This window comes from Megalobrama amblycephala, linkage group LG22, assembly GCF_018812025.1.
Source record: "Megalobrama amblycephala isolate DHTTF-2021 linkage group LG22, ASM1881202v1, whole genome shotgun sequence".
NCBI classification, from domain to species: Eukaryota; Metazoa; Chordata; class Actinopteri; order Cypriniformes; family Xenocyprididae; genus Megalobrama; species Megalobrama amblycephala.
Window position 1 is genome coordinate 6,542,139 of NC_063065.1, and position 17,030 is coordinate 6,559,168.

General features: G+C 35.5%; 1 long non-coding RNA gene across 4 annotated transcripts in view; it reads right to left on the minus strand.

The window, feature by feature from the left end:
* LOC125257799 overlaps positions 1-17,030 on the minus strand; it is a 70,299-nt gene that overhangs the window by 20,218 nt on the left and 33,051 nt on the right. For all 4 annotated transcript variants that reach the window (XR_007182455.1, XR_007182452.1, XR_007182456.1 and 1 more), the window contains exon 2: positions 10,183-10,262. This is a non-coding gene — a long non-coding RNA (uncharacterized LOC125257799). The remainder of the gene's footprint in view (positions 1-10,182; positions 10,263-17,030) is intronic.

Below are 17,030 nucleotides of genomic sequence, written 5' to 3' on the forward strand. Positions count from 1 at the left end.
CAAAAAGTTAGTTTTATATATATACAGGGCCTAAAACTAACTTTTTGCCACACCTGCCATTGGCTGACTTAAAATTTATATATATATACTGTGTATATATATATATATATATATATATATATATATATATATATATACATATACAGGGCCTAAAACTAACTTTTTGCCACACCTGCCATTGGCTGACTTAAAATTTATATATATACTGTATATATATATATATATATATATATATATATATATATATATATATATAGCAATCTTATTGTAGGAATAATTATGTTTTATTTATAATTTTCATTTCCTGCTTGGAATGAAACAAGCTGGCACATTCCACTGGGTGGCATGTAGAGCTGTTTGCCTTTTAAGAAGTTATTTTCATGCTAAACCACCCACATCATGCAATCATGAGTTCGTTTAATGACATTTTAAGAACAATATATGCACTGAATTCAGAGTCTCCCATCATGCATCCTGTCATGGATGTTTTTTCAGACACAGGGTTAAACTCTGAAAAGCAGGTGGCCGTTCATTCACTGACCTGCCACACCGCTGCACTGAAACTGCAGTCATGACCTACTTAGTGGCAACTGGCAGTTTTCCAGCTCTCAAATTAGCATGTCAGATAGGATTATGGTCCTCTGACTGATCCACTGCTAATTGACACCAATAATGATTGAAATATTTTAGAAGGAAGACAGAATGAAAATGCCTGTTTAGGACAATCTCCCCATATGGAGTTTAGATGCAAACAAATCTCATCTACACACCCAGCAGCTGTTGTTACCTTAAAGGGGACATATCCTGAAAAACAAGATCATCTTTGCTCTTTAAAAGCAAATAAATAAGCACAATTTTATTTCTTTCAGTCCGTTAAGAAAGCATATGACATGCAAACAGTTTGACTAATTATAACAGATGTTATGTACTGAAGTGCCCCTATGATGCTTTTTCAGACATTACCTTTCATGTAGTGTGTAATATAGCTGTTTCGGTAAAGTTTCAAAGATCAAAGTTCCCGATAAATGGAGTTATTGTCTCCCAAAAGAACGAACTGAAATACCTAAAATGAGTTGTCAGTAGTTCGTTCCAATCTTACTTCCAGTCTATGGTCTTGATTGGCTGTACACGAACAACGACCCGCCCTCTTTGACCCGCCCTCAAACACTGTAGTTGTAGCTGAGGCCTGGAAGTGTTTGGTTCGTGTTGCCGACATGTCGAGAAGACGCTGTTTTCTGAGCTGTGAAAGCAAATCCACTTTGCGTGCCTTTCCGGTCACCATGATTTTGCCATATTTTGTTGATCCTGGGACAACATTCCTGTCTGAAAATGTAGTCCTAACCCGACCCATATCTTATTCCTAAAATCAGAGGAAAATGGTGAATAACACTAATGTAGAAGCACCTAACCATAGCTGTAAGCCTAAACTTGAAAAAATGTAAACTTTTCCCTCAAATCTGATTGGATGATTGGAATGTTGTTTTAGGATCATTAAAGATGTTGATCCAGGTACATGTTGTACTTGGTGATATCATGTTCACCCTTCCAAAGGATGAGGACTCTGGCTTTAATTGATACGGTAATAAAGCTTCATGAAGCTTCGAAGCTTTACGAATCTTTTGTTTCGAATAAGTGGTTCGGAGCGCCAAAATCACTTTCAGTAAACGAGGCTTCCTCACGTCATAAGTGTTTTGAAATTTCAATAGTTCACGTAACTTTGGCAGTTTGATACATGCTCTGAACCACTGATTCGAAATAAAAGATTCGTAAAGCTTCGAAGCTTCATGAAGCAGTGTTTTGAAATCGGCCATCACTAGATATTGTTGAATAAAATTTTATTTTTTGGCGCACAAAAAGTATTCTCCTTGCTTTATAATATTAAGGTTGAACCACTGTAGTCACATGAACTGTTTTAAAAATGTCTTTAGTAGCTTTTTGGGCATTGAAAAAGGAAATGATCTTGATCTAGCATATCTGCAGGCCTCACTGAGCAATCGAATTTTATCAAAAATATCTTAATTTGTGTTCTGAAGATGAGCGAAGGTCTTACGGGTGTGGAACGACATGAGGGTGAGTAATAAATGACATAATTTTCCTTTTTGGGTGAACTAACCCTTTAAAATAGCATAATAATAGCACTTTAAAGGAATAGCTCACAAAAAAAGCTCTATGACTTTATTTCTTCTGAGGAGCACAAAAGTAGATGGTTTGAACAATGTTTATGCTGCTATTTTGTAACAAAAACATAGTAACCAGGCTGTCAAGCTTTAAAATGACAAATAAGCTCATAAAGATGAACGCACCATAAAAATGGTCCATATGGCTGTATTCCAAGTCTTCTAAAGTCAGGAACATTATGCACATAAATCTACAACATCCACTGCAGCTCTCAAATCTCATTTGTGCTTGTGCATATTCAAAACTCACAGCACAATTGGTGACAAGACACCAGTTGATTTACTGAAGTCAAACATAGTGCATATTCATTTAATCAAGCACCATGCACAATTTGCACAAATTTTGTATTCCACATATGATAAAAAGTCAAACAACATGAGTATCATCAGGATAAGTAAATAAGTAGCTAAATTATTTTTTGGGGGGGCTATTTTAGTCGATATTAATGCTATGTGTCGATAAATATCAGCCCAGTCAGATACAATGAGTGGCATAACTAGCATAAGATCATTAGTGAAGAAAATTTAAACAGATTTTTTTAATTGCAGTCTCAGTTCATTTAGTGTAACACACCGTGAGTGGAGGAGATGGTAATCAGGCTACATTGAAAAATTAAGCTGTCGTCTCAGGGGGGATCTTGGACCATTTCTGATACTGGAAAGGAAAAAAGCAAATTATAATTTGGATGTTGGTGATTTTTATCTTGCAGGTTTTATTGCAGTCAAGCAGGTGACCTGAGAAACACTGTACAAGCCCGTGGAGACTGGGAGCGTATTGAAAGCATACATATTAATTAATTCTGCAAAGCATGACACATGCAGCACAGGATTTTCACTAATTAATTGTTTCAGCTGCATTGTCAAGCGTGTTCACTCTGCAATTCCCAGTGGGATTCAAAGAAAGCATATAGCGCTTGTTCCTTAAGACCGGCTTTACTGAGCAGACAGCTACAAGTTTGCACAATATATTCTCCTTGTTCTTCTAAACCGATTTACACAGCAGCAGAATGTTGAACGCTCGTACGTATTTCCGGGAGACCAATTAGGAACATCTATCTCTTAACATCCTTGAAACATGGTTTAATTAAACATCTCTTTCATGAAACATACGATGAGCACAGGAATGAAGAGGGAAATACATTTCATTTCTTTCCTGTACATCACACAATGAACTTTTACACAGAAATGTCTCCTTGTTCACTGCCCCAAATTTCATTTTGTTTTTCTTTTTTTTTTGACCTGAAGACACTCATTCACTCAAAATGATAGACACCGCGCAAGTAAACAAACTTGCCGTTGAGAAAGAATCTGAATTAATTAGGTTTGTTTTATACACCAGTGGGTCTTTTCCCATACTGCAATGAGGCTTGAGAGAGACATTTAATTAAAGAAAAGATTAACTGTTTTTATTATTCATACCAGTTCGGTGGCATCTGTGTGAATTGAATTTCATATTCATATGCCACAAGAGAGGGAAGCTTAATATAGACTAATAAATGATCTTTTTTGCAGGCTTCTATAAACACAAGGTGTTGATTATTTCATATATATCACTGCAACGTGACGATGTGCCACCAGAGCTGCTTTGAACAACACTGCTGGTAATTTAAAGCTGTTATGTGTCTGGAACATGGAAAAGATGTAAACTTTGTCACTATTTACTCATCTTCATGTCGTTCTATCTGTTATGGTTTTATTATGTTAAATACAAGAATTTTCACATAGATATTTTCCATACAACCCCAAAAAGTCACTTATTTGCTACACTGCATTCCAAATTATTATGCAAGAGACAAATCAGTAAGATTTCTGTACAATAAACATTCAGATTTTAGTTTTTCTAAGAAAATGTTTGTTCGTTTATTTATCCATGTTTTTTTTAGATAACTGGAATCAATCTCAGACAAAAACCCTACTTAGAGGTTGTTCCACATTATTAAGCAAGTCACAGTTCTCATGCAATATGGGGAGGAAGAAAGATCTTTTTGAAGATGAAAAGCATGAAATGGTGCAATGTTGTGCAAAGGCATGAAAACAACTAATATTGTGTGAAACTGAACGGAGATTATCGAATTATCATAAGATTTGTGAGTAATTTAGAGCACAGCAGAACTCGGTCAGATAAAGGCTTATTGAGGAAAGTTCCTGTCAAAAAATGTATTGTATTAAAAGGGCAGCTATAAAAAAAGCCAGTGTTGAGCAGAAAATTTGAAGCTGCTGGTGTCTCTGGAGTCTCAAGAAGCTCTCCATGCAGGCTGGCAGTTGTGCGTAAAGATGCATTTCAGCCACTCCAAACCAAACCTCACAAAGAGAAACATTTACAGTGGGTTTAGAAATACATGAAGACTCATTTTTAAATAGTTTTATTCACTGACTAATGCCGTACTACAATGGATGGTCTAAATGGATGGATTTCTGGATGGTTGGTGAATGGCCACCACGTTCCAACAAGACTGCGACGTCAGCAAGGAGCTGGTGGGTGATGATTTGGGCTGGAATACTGGGAAGTGAGATGGAGGGTATTTAAATTACTTTTGCAAGATATGTGAAGTTCATAACTGGCCATTTTCAGCTATGGTATAAAAAGGAGGATAGTGCATAGTACAATGCACTATTGTACAATGCACTATGCACTATCCCATGCTGCAAAACACCACAGCAATAAAACTGTTTGAAAATGTATTTCTACACCCACTGTAAATGTTTCTCTTTGTGAGGTTTGGTTAGTGGTGGCTAAAATGCATCTTTACGCACAACTGCCAGCCAGCATGGAGAGGTTCTTGAGACTCCAGAGACACCAGCAGCTTCAAATACCTGTTTGCTGCTCAACACTGGCTTTTTTTATCGCTGCCCTTTTAATACAATACATTTTTTGACAGGAACTTTCCTCAATAAACCTTTATCTGACCGAGTTCTGCTGTGCTCTAAATCACTCACAAATCTTATGATAATTTGATAATCTCCATTCAGTTTCACACAATATTAGTTGTTTTCATGCCTTTTGCACAAAATTGCACCATTTCATGCTTTTCATCTTCAAAAAGATCTTTCTTCCTCCCCATATTGCATGAGAACTGTGACTTGCTTAATAATGTGGAACAACCTCTAAGTAGGGTTTCCATAGACCTGGCAAATTATTTTGTCTGAGATTGATACCAGTTATCTAAAAAGACATAGATAAATAAACAAACAAACATTTTCTTAGAAAAACTCAAATCTGAATGTTTATTGTACTGAAATCTAACTGATATGTCAATTGCATAATAATTTGGAATGCAGTGTATATTTACAGCAGTTTTTTTATGTTGAATAGACCAAATTTAAGTCGTTATTATTAGGGGCCAAGCACCGAAGGTGTGTAGGTACCTATTGTATCCGTTGGTGTTCTTCTTCTTCTTCTGCTCTGGAAGTCTATGGCAGCCCATAGAACTGCTTACGGGAAATTTGGCTCTAAGGCTCTATCCTTAAGATTTATAGTATTCAGTCCAAATTTGGTCCATGTTGACACAAGCATGACCTGAGGTTTTACATGCTGCGTTTCAGCGCAGCACCACCTACTGGCCTGGAAATACGAAAATGGCTATTTTTGCTTATAACTTCTGAACGGTTTGTCTAAAAACCATAAAATTGGTCTCGTTAGATCGAGTTGAATGATATCCAATTTTCCCATATCGGCCATTTTAAATGCTGTATTTTACGAGCGCATGAACGTATCATTACGAAACTTGGTATGGGTCCTGAAGAAGTCTGAGAAGTTTAGGACCAGCACTTGGTGGCGCTATAATTGAACGAAACATGAAATTGGCACTAAATGCAGTACCGCTGGTCTGACTGACTTCAAAATTGACATGCAGTGTCTTTGTCTCAGTTGTTTTCATAGTCCATTATGGTCTGCTGGTAGCTTCCTTGTTTGCTTCCGTTGTGATTGGCCCCTTAATTGCTGCTTGCAGCTATATTTGTTATTGTTATTTATATCTATCATATTGATGCTTAGTTTAACAATTACTTTTAAAAAAGGCATATAAATGCTTTACAAAGTCAAAATTCAATACCAATCTTTATGAGCACATTTTACTGGAAATCTTCAGTTCATTCTTATGGAACGTTCTGTCTTCAGAGCAATAATAACCAAAAAGGGGCGGAGATTAGAAAAAGGTAAACTGAAGCAGGTAAACAAGTTCAAACTCATCTAGATTTGCTTTGTTCTTTGCAGCTGCTTTTTAACCATGAATCACATGTTGTGTTTGTGAGTGCCAAATAATACAAATCTATTGCTACTGAAACTCAAAATGCCACAATATCAGATCAACTGTAACTGCATATATTCAAGTGTTTTATCCACTCACTTTACTGCTGTTCTCCATCATTAGCTGGCATTCACAGGAGGATGTTTGCATAGCACAGAAGACATCAAGAATTCTGTTGGATCTCTTGTAGGCGATGAGAATTTGACTTTTTTTTTGTTACTTAAAAGACAAACTCCACATCAGAGCGCAAATAGTTTCATGATGTTTTGTATCTTGCAGTCACACTGCGACATGCACATTTTTAATTGTGCCATTGAAACAAATGTGCACAATTTAATTCCTCACTGGCTGAAGTTTGAGTACATCATGGACTCTGTTGTGGGCAACAGCAGAATGAGCTGATTTTAATTGGTTTCACTTTTTGTCAGCAAAAGAAAGACCCAACATTTGAAGAGTAGCAGCACAAAATCACCCATTCTCTTTCATTCTGCACCTGAGCAGACAGCCAGGGGAAAAAAATGAGGGATTAAATGCAAAAACCTTTATCGTTAGCTTCAAAGAGCAGATAAATACGAAAGTTTCTCTCTTTTTTCCCCCATTTAGGTCTCTTTGAAGGTGGTATTTGATGTTCAAATAATTATTCCTAATCAGACAATCCTCCATTCAAAGCAGTGCACTACATTTCTTAATTTTGACTTAGTTGTCAGCGCACATTTAATTTGAATTTAATCTCGTTATCAGTTCTGTGTAGTTTTTTGCTGGATATTACACATTTATCTAGTGATTTGCAGACCTGTGTAAATGCTGAACAAATACCTAAAGTTAAGCGAAGATAATCTCCAAACTCAAAGTTAGACTCAAAGAGATTTTAGTGTTGCTGCTTAAAAGGTGAAATCAGGGCATAAAATGAACACTTGTCAAGCGGCAAACGAGAGTAAAAATTGGAGATGGCGAGTAGCTATATGAAATGTGTCGATCGCGAGTTGGCCGGTAACATTTTTATGAATTCTAACAATATAATGTTGTGAGAATGTGAACATAAACAAACATGAATGACGCTCGGGACAGTTGACAGTCAAGAAAGTTTAAAGGGTTAGTTCACCCAAAAATGAAAATTATGTCATTAATGACTCGCCCTCATGTCGTTCCAAACCTGTAAGACCTTCGTTAATCTTCAGAACACAGTTTAAGATATTTTAGATTTAGTCCGAGAGCTTTCTGTCCCTCCATTGAAAATGTATGTACGGTAGACTGTCCATGTCCAGAAAGGTAATAAAAACATCATCAAAGTAGTCCATGTGAAATCAGTGGGCTAGTTAGAATTTGTTGAAGCATCGAAAATACATTTTGGTCCAAAAATAACAAAAACTACGATTTTATTCAGCATTGTGTTCTCTTCTGGAATCCTTTGCATTGAATTGATTCCATTGAATTGATTCCATTGAACTGATTCCATTGAATCCTTTCATCTGTCGGCGTTGGTAATGCACTTTTACGTCGCCGTGGTTGTTTTTGGCAATTAGGACATCCGCGACATGCACACTTTACGCACCATTTTAAAAAATATAGCAATACCAAAATACAAACAATGTAGAATAGTTTGAATACAACGTGCATCTCCCTCAGACTGTAAACGAAGCTCTGGCGCACCAGATAACACGTCAGCAGCGTCACTGCCGAGTCGTGAACCACACTCCGGAGCAGAAGGGGGCGGTAATGCACCAATAAGCTGGATGCCAACCGCCGTAAAACAGGAAAGAAGAAGAAGAAGAAGAAGCGGAGTCGTGAACGCGGATTGACAACAGACCCGGAAGAGAAGACAATGCTGAATAAAGTCGTAGTTTTTGTTATTTTTGGACCAAAATGTATTTTCGATGCTTCAAAATGTTGCAGATGTCCTAATCGCCAAAAACAACCACGGCGACGTAAAAGTGCATTACCAATGCCGACAGATGAAAGGATTCAATGGAATCAATTAAATGGAATCAATTCAATGCAAAGGAAAAGAACACAATGCTGAATAAAGTCGTAGTTTTTGTTATTTTTGGACCAAAATGTATTTTCGATGCTTCAAAAACTTCTAACTGACCCTCTGATGTCACATGGACTACTTTGATGATGTTTTTATTACCTTTCTGGACATGGACAGTATACCGTACAAACATTTTCAATGGAGGGACAGAAAGCTCTCAGACTAAATCTAAAATATCTTAAACTGTGTTCCGAAGATGAACGGAGGTCTTACAGGTGTGGAACGACATGAGGGTGAGTCATTAATGACATAATTTTTATTTTTGGGTGAACTAACCCTTTAAGCCTCACCAATTTAAATATTCAAGCGCAAGAAGATGCTCAAGGGAACTCAATTCATTACTCGCACGCTGTGTGGGAATTTTAAACATCCGAAGACTAAATCAAGCTCTCTTTCACGGTTTCTTGCGCTTGAATAGACAAATTCAAACAAAATTATGTCAAAACTGTACATCTTGTTGAGTATCCAAGTCAGTTATGTCTTAAATGATCCGTGCATTCAGTCTTAAAGTGACAGCAGCCTAATATACCTGCTGCTGTCTGCGTTTTTAATGTTAAAAACACTAACTCTAACACTAATCCTGAAAAATTGTATCATGGATTCCACAAAAATATTAAGTAGCTGTTGTCAACATTGATAAGAATGTTTCTTGAGACTCAAATCAGCATATTAGAATAATTTCTGTGACACTAAAATCTGTAAAATTCAGTCACTTGCAATTTAAATGTCATTAATGTTAAAGGTGCCGTAGAACGTCTTTTTAAAAGATGTAATATAAGTCTAAGGTGTCCCCTGAATGTGTCTGTGAAGTTTCAGCTCAAAATACCCCATAGATTTTTTTTTTTTATTAATTTTTTTAACTGCCTATTTTGGGGCATCATTAAATATGAGCCAATTTAGGCTGCGGCCACTTTAAATGCTCACGCTCCCCGCCCACGGAGCTCGCGCTTGCCTTAAACAGCATAAACAAAGTTCACACAGCTAATATAACCCTCAAAATGGATCATTACAGTGTTCGTCATGCAACATGTCTAATCGCGTAAGTACAGTGTTTATTTAGATGTTTACATTTGATTCTAAATGAGTTTGATGGTGCTCCGTGGCTAAAGCTAACATTACACACTGTTGGAGAGATTTATAAAGAATGAAGTTGTGTTTATGCATTATACAGACTGCAAGTGTTTAAAAATGAAAATAGCGCTGGCTCTCTTGTCTCCGTGAATACAGTAAGAAACGATGGTAACTTTAACCACATTTAACAGTACATTAGCAACATGCTAACGAAACATTTAGAAAGACAATTCACAAATATCACTAAAAATATCATGTAATCATAGATCATGTCAGTTATTATTGCTCCATCTTACCTAGTCTGATGATTCAGCTGTGCACAGATCCAGACGTTAATACTGGCTGCCCTTGCCTAATGCCTTGAACATGAGCTGGCATATGCAAATATTGGGGTCATACATATTAATGATCCCGACTGTTACGTAACAGTCGTTGTTATGTTGAGATTCGCCTGTTCGTCGGAGGTCTTTTAAACAAATGAGATTGAAATAAGGAGGAAACAATGGAGTTTGAGACTCACTGTATGTCATTTCCATGTACTGAACTCTTGTTATTCAACTATGCCAAGATAGATTCAATTTTTAATTCTAGGGCACCTTTAAACAAAAGGCTGGAGCGCTGCTAACGCTTTAGGGGCTCGACTGACTCATCTTACCTGTCTAAGGCAACTGAAGGCTGTTCGTGACGTACTGCCTGCTTTTTCCTGTCCTAGAGACTGGGTCAGACCAGGAGTTCCTGTTTTAAGAAAGATAAGTGTGAGTGTGCAAAGAAAAATGGAGGCATAATGACTGCAATTCAGAGTTACATTTTGTACCAAGTATATTATTCACATGCTACTGTTTAAATAAAACATAAAATCCATCAAACCACAAAGTAAAGAAAGTAACAGTGACATCTAGATGCATTGGCATCACGGCAGACTACACGTATATCGTGAAACATGCATGCATAAACATGACCTCTTTAATAGTGGCTTGTTTACCTTCCATCTGACAGGCGTCGAGAACACAAGACACATCCTTTCAGCCAGCTGTCAAACTATTTCTCTGCTGTCAAAATCATATTATAATCTCACCACGCGACACTAGGAAACAATGCCGCCTTTTGAAAGGATGAGGACGCATGCAGAAGCTCTAAATATAACTCTGAAGCAGATACATCTAATAACCTCCACGGGTTGTAAGAGCACTTGAAACAAATTGGTTCCTTCCCTTCCTGCACATATCCAATCTTCTGCTCATGAATAAAGAAGTTCTTGATTTCCAGACTTGATGTTTTTAAGGAGAAGACAAGTCAAATGTTGAAAGCCAATCTGATCTCAAAGTTTCGACGAGTGAAAATCAAATCAATCCATGGATCAAACTCCAACGGTGTCATAGATTTTCAACTAGCAAAACAAAGTTATAGCAAATTGAAAAGGATCTGTTGCTCAACTATTTAAGTTATTTTCGCTACTTTGCTATGGTCGGTTGAGACTCCAATTCTCAGAGCTGAAGGCATCAAAGCGGCTCTCCGCTAACATCTCTGATGTTTAAACTAGAAGATCCTTAGCTTTGCTTTTCTTCATTTGGACCAGGTTCAGATAGCATACAATCTCTGTCATTTCAGTTTCTCCTCTGATTTCAATGCAAAAAACAGAATATTTCATACAGTTAATTGTTCTGTGGTGTTTGCTAAGGCAGTCATTACTATTGCACTATCGAACCTTTAGTTTATTAAACTGCATCATTTTTGATAGGAACATGAATGATATATCATATTGCGCAGCTTTTAAGGAGCCTGATGATTTTGTTATGAAGACTTATACTTATTTTCACTTGGTGGAAAAGAAAGCAAGCAAAAACAAATCTCGTAGACTTGAAGGATGGATTCAAGGGCCATTACCACCTGGAACACTCTAGTAACCACATAGAAACAATTTTCAGAATATGTAAAATCTAGTTTTGTTCTATAATATTTTTATTATATTTTTTTAATAAATTTTGAATGCATTTTAGCATCAACTTAGTTTTACATATTTCCCACCCTTCTTATGAATGTAATGGAAATGAACAGGCTGTCTTTATTATTTTTTTCCTCAGAATTGCGAGATTTAAACACAATTGTGAGTTCTAATGTCAGAATTGCGTGTTATAAAGTCAGAATTGCGAATCGCAATTCTGACTTTTCTCACAATTGCGAGTTTTTATCACGCAATTCTGACTTTACATTTCACAATTCTGCCTTTTTTTGTCAGAATTGCGATATATAAACTCGCAATTGCATATTGCATATTACGCAATTGCATATTATTATAAGTCGATATCATCGAAGTCAGAATTGTGAGTCATAAAGTCAGAATTGTGAGATATAAATTCACAATTCGGACTTTATAATTCGCAATTCTGACTTTACATTAATCAATTCTTACTTTATAACTCGCAATTCTGACTTTATATGACACAATTCTGACTTTATATCACACAAGTCTGACTTTATATCACACAAGTCTGACTTTATAACTCGCAATTCTGACTTTATATCTCACAATTCTGACTTTATATCACTCAATTCTGACTTTATATCTCACAATTCTGACTTTATAACTCGCAATTCTGACTTTATATCACACAATTCTGACTTTATATCTCGCAAGTCTGACTTTATATCACACAAGACTGACTTTATAACTCGCAATTCTGACTTTATATCTCACAATTCTGACTTTATATCACTCAATTCTGACTTTATATCACACAAGTCTGACTTTATAACTCGCAATTCTGACTTTATATCTCACAATTCTGACTTTATAACTCGCAATTCTGACTTTATATCACACAATTCTGACTTTAAATCACTCAATTCTGACTTTATATCACACAAGTCTGACTTTATAACTCGCAATTCTGACTTTATATCTCACAATTCTGACTTTATATCACTCAATTCTGACTTTATATCTCACAATTCTGACTTTATAACTCGCAATTCTGACTTTATATCACACAATTCTGACTTTATATCACACAAGTCTGACTTTATAACTCGCAATTCTGACTTTATATCTCACAATTCTGACTTTATATCACACAAGTCTGACTTTATAACTCGCAATTCTGACTTTATATGACACAATTCTGACTTTATATCACACAAGTCTGACTTTATAACTCGCAATTCTGACTTTATATCTCACAATTCTGACTTTATATCACTCAATTCTGACTTTATATCTCACAATTCTGACTTTATAACTCGCAATTCTGACTTTATATCACACAATTCTGACTTTATATCTCACAAGTCTGACTTTATATCACACAAGTCTGACTTTATATCACACAAGTCTGACTTTATAACTCGCAATTCTGACTTTATATCTCACAATTCTGACTTTATATCACTCAATTCTGACTTTATATCACACAAGTCTGACTTTATAACTCGCAATTCTGACTTTATATCTCACAATTCTGACTTTATATCACTCAATTCTGACTTTATATATCACAATTCTGACTTTATAACTCGCAATTCTGACTTTATATCACACAATTCTGACTTTATATCTCACAAGTCTGACTTTATATCTCACAATTCTGACTTTATATCACTCAATTCTGACTTTATATCACACAAGTCTGACTTTATAACTCGCAATTCTGACTTTATATCTCACAAGTCTGACTTTATATCTCACAATTCTGACTTTATAACTCACAATTCTGACTTTATATCACACAATTCTGACTTTATATCTCACAAGTCTGACTTTATCTCACAATTCTGACTTTATATCACTCAATTCTGACTTTATATCACACAAGTCTGACTTTATATCACACAAGTCTGACTTTATAACTCGCAATTCTGACTTTATATCTCACAATTCTGACTTTATATCACTCAATTCTGACTTTATATCTCGCAATTCTGACTTTATATCTCGCAATTCTGACTTTATAACTCGCAATTCTGACTTTATATCACACAATTCTGACTTTATATCTCACAATTCTGAATTTATATCTCACAATTCTGACTTTATATCTCGCAATTCTGACTTTATATCTCGCAATTCTGACTTTATATCACACAATTCTGACTTTATATCACACAATTCTGACTTTATATCACACAAGTCTGACTTTATATCTCACAATTCTGACTTTATATCACACAATTCTGACTTTATATCTCACAATTCTGACTTTATATCACACAATTCTGACTTTATATCTCGCAATTCTAACTTTATATCACACAATTCTGACTTTTTATCACACAATTCTGACTTTATATCACACAATTCTGACTTTATATCTCGCAATTCTGAATTTATATCTCACAATTCTGACTTTATATCTCGCAATTCTGACTTTATATCACACAATTCTGACTTTATATCACACAATTCTGACTTTATATCTCACAATTCTGACTTTATATCTCGCAATTCTGAATTTATATCTCGCAATTCTGAATTTATATCTCGCAATTCTGACTTTATAACTCGCAATTCTGACTTTATATCTCGCAATTCTGAATTTATCTCACAATTCTGAATTTATATCTCACAATTCTGACTTTATATCTCGCAATTCTGAATTTATATCTCACAATTCTGACTTTATATCTCGCAATTCTGACTTTATATCTCGCAATTCTAACTTTATATCACACAATTCTGACTTTTTATCACACAATTCTGACTTTATATCACACAAGTCTGACTTTATATCTCGCAATTCTGACTTTATATCTCGCAATTCTGACTTTATATCACACAATTCTGACTTTATATCACACAAGTCTGACTTTATATCTCACAATTCTGACTTTATAACTAGCAATTCTGACTTCACAATTCACAATTGTGAGTTTTTATCTTGCAATTCTAAGAAAGTCCGAATTTTGAGATATAAACTCGCAATTGCAAGAAAAAGCCAGAATTGTGAGATAAAAAGTCGCAAATTATGTTTTTTTTTTTTTTTCATGGTGGAAACAAGCTTCCATAATAAGTACTTATAATAATCTAATTACTGGCAAAACTTTCTTTTGCATTCTGAACATTAATTTTCGCATCACTCCCTCAAAAAGAGTGAGGAAAATCCTATTTTCCATGGTGTGCCACTTTACACAACAAATTTATTCTATCCTTTCTTCATGATGTTAAAATAGGCATGAACAGAATTGTGAAAGTCTTTTTTTCCCTATTGTGACTAAATATTTCCCTATATCTGAGTGAAACGGCTTCTCAAACAAGAAATAATGTAGGGCGTGGCTTGATTTTGCCCATGGGGAATTGATTGGATGGTTGTGCTTTGCTATTGGTCGATCTCATGTGAGTGACAGGTTGTCCTGCCCTTGCGCCAGTAAACACATCATCAGAGAAGAGATGTCGCTGCAAGAGGGAGGGGAAGTTATTTTTATTAAAGATTATGAATTTTGGCTTCATAGTGACTTTAAGCAAAGGTCAAAGGTAATTTAGATTTTAATCTAAACAGTCATAATTTGCTATTAGCTGCATGAGTGCACATCACATCTTGCATGCTCCATGTTAGAAATTGTCTGTTATTTCTGATCTCCGTGTCACAGTTTAACCGAGCCGGGACACGGAGACATCATCTTCACAGTGAATGAATGTAGATGTCAAAGCCAGATTGAGTTGAGATTTGAGAGTTGATAGCTTTATAGAGCATGTGAAGGCTGCAAGCTTCAAGGCTTGCAATTGATAAAGATTTTAAATGAATCAGGACTAAAGAAGAAAGGAGCAATGGATGATGGGAAGTTGAAGGTCATGACAAAGTTGTGTATTTTTTATCCTGCTTAGTCTATAACATATATATATACACACTGTATATATAAATTGATCATTGCTACATATGTATATAAACCTTAGTAATCTATATGATCCTCTTATGACTCGACCATTATATTACATATAATCAGCTTCCCACATACAGACTTTATGTCAAAGTAAACGTGAATAATATTGAACGACTGTTAATTACTTGTCTACGTGCATGAGTCAATGGCTTTTATATGAAAGGAAATACAGCACTTTCTTCCACAGTCTGTGCACTTCCTTTCCCTGCTGAGACTCAGATGACTTCAGGAAAAACAACTCAACCCAACTCATTGTGTTATACTGAAGATACCGAAGAGCCGCAGGTTTTAAAGTAGTTGTAAATGAATTCAGCATGCTGGTGGTCCGGCATGTTTTCAAAAAGCTATTGGACGGACGTCACATTTGGTGTCCCTGCAGAGGATGCAATGGAGCGAATGTGGTTAAACTGGAGATTTGAATGAAAGCGCAGAACTCGAGACTTCCTACTGTGCTTTTATTTTACTTTGAAAATAGTTTGATTTACTTTTACTTCATATTTTCATATACTGATAGCGGAATACAAATATTTCCCTATGGGCAGGTTAGAAGTCCATTATTGTTGGCAGAAGCCCTGCTGAGAGGAGTACAAACAGTACATAATAAATGCCCCGAGCGTTCAGTCCGAATGAGCCACATTATTCCACTTTTTTATCATTCCTCCTAATGAATATGGATCTTGCATTTCATATTGCCAAATCTGAATCAGGAGCAGCACATGAAATAGCCCGGTTAGTCATATGTAGTTCTACCATCTACCAGTGTTTTAACACTGAGCTCAAAGCAAAAATTAATTAATATTAATCAAAACAATGAACATGCATACTTCCTTGCTACACAGTAAGCAAAAAGCAGAATTTCATATGAGTAGAATGAACAAATACTAAACATTCATACATAAAAGTAATAAGTGAACAATACCTTAGTGACCAACTGCATCCACTGAGATTTTAAAGCAACAACTTTGCTATCCCATAATGCCACAGCTAAAGATTAAAAAAAAAAATCAGAAGTCAAATGAGAAGTCAACTTTAAATTTCAGACTTTAAATCAAATTCATTGTTCCAACCCTATACAAAATTTTTTCTGTGAAACACAAAAGGAGAAGTTCTGAAGAATGTTCACGCTGTTCTTGTTCATATAAAAGCATAGTGACCAGCTGTCAACCTTCAAAAAAAAAGTCAAACGCTTCATAAACATCACAAGTTTTCCATATGATTGTTCATAAGTCTTCTGAAACCATATCTTGGTGTGAAAAGCAGACTGAAATTTAAGTCGATATTCAGTGAAAAACTGCACATGAAACATAATTCCTCACACAAAGTCATACATATTTAGCTAATTTGATCATGCATCCAATTTCAGCAGATTTTCCCTATAATCTTAGTACAAAATCTAAAAAGAAAGTGCGCTGATTCCACACAGGCATACTAAGAATTGCACTTTCGCTGAGAGCCATTTGACTTCTGACTTGTAGAAAAAACTTCTGTGTGGAATTACACACAAAACACTGAATTACTGTGAACTGACATCATTTTCCAGCTAAAGTGTGGGATTCACTGAGAATTTAATTAATTGCAATTAAATCCAAATGCTTGAGAGTATTGGGCGCTTTTATTTAAAAGGAACAGAAA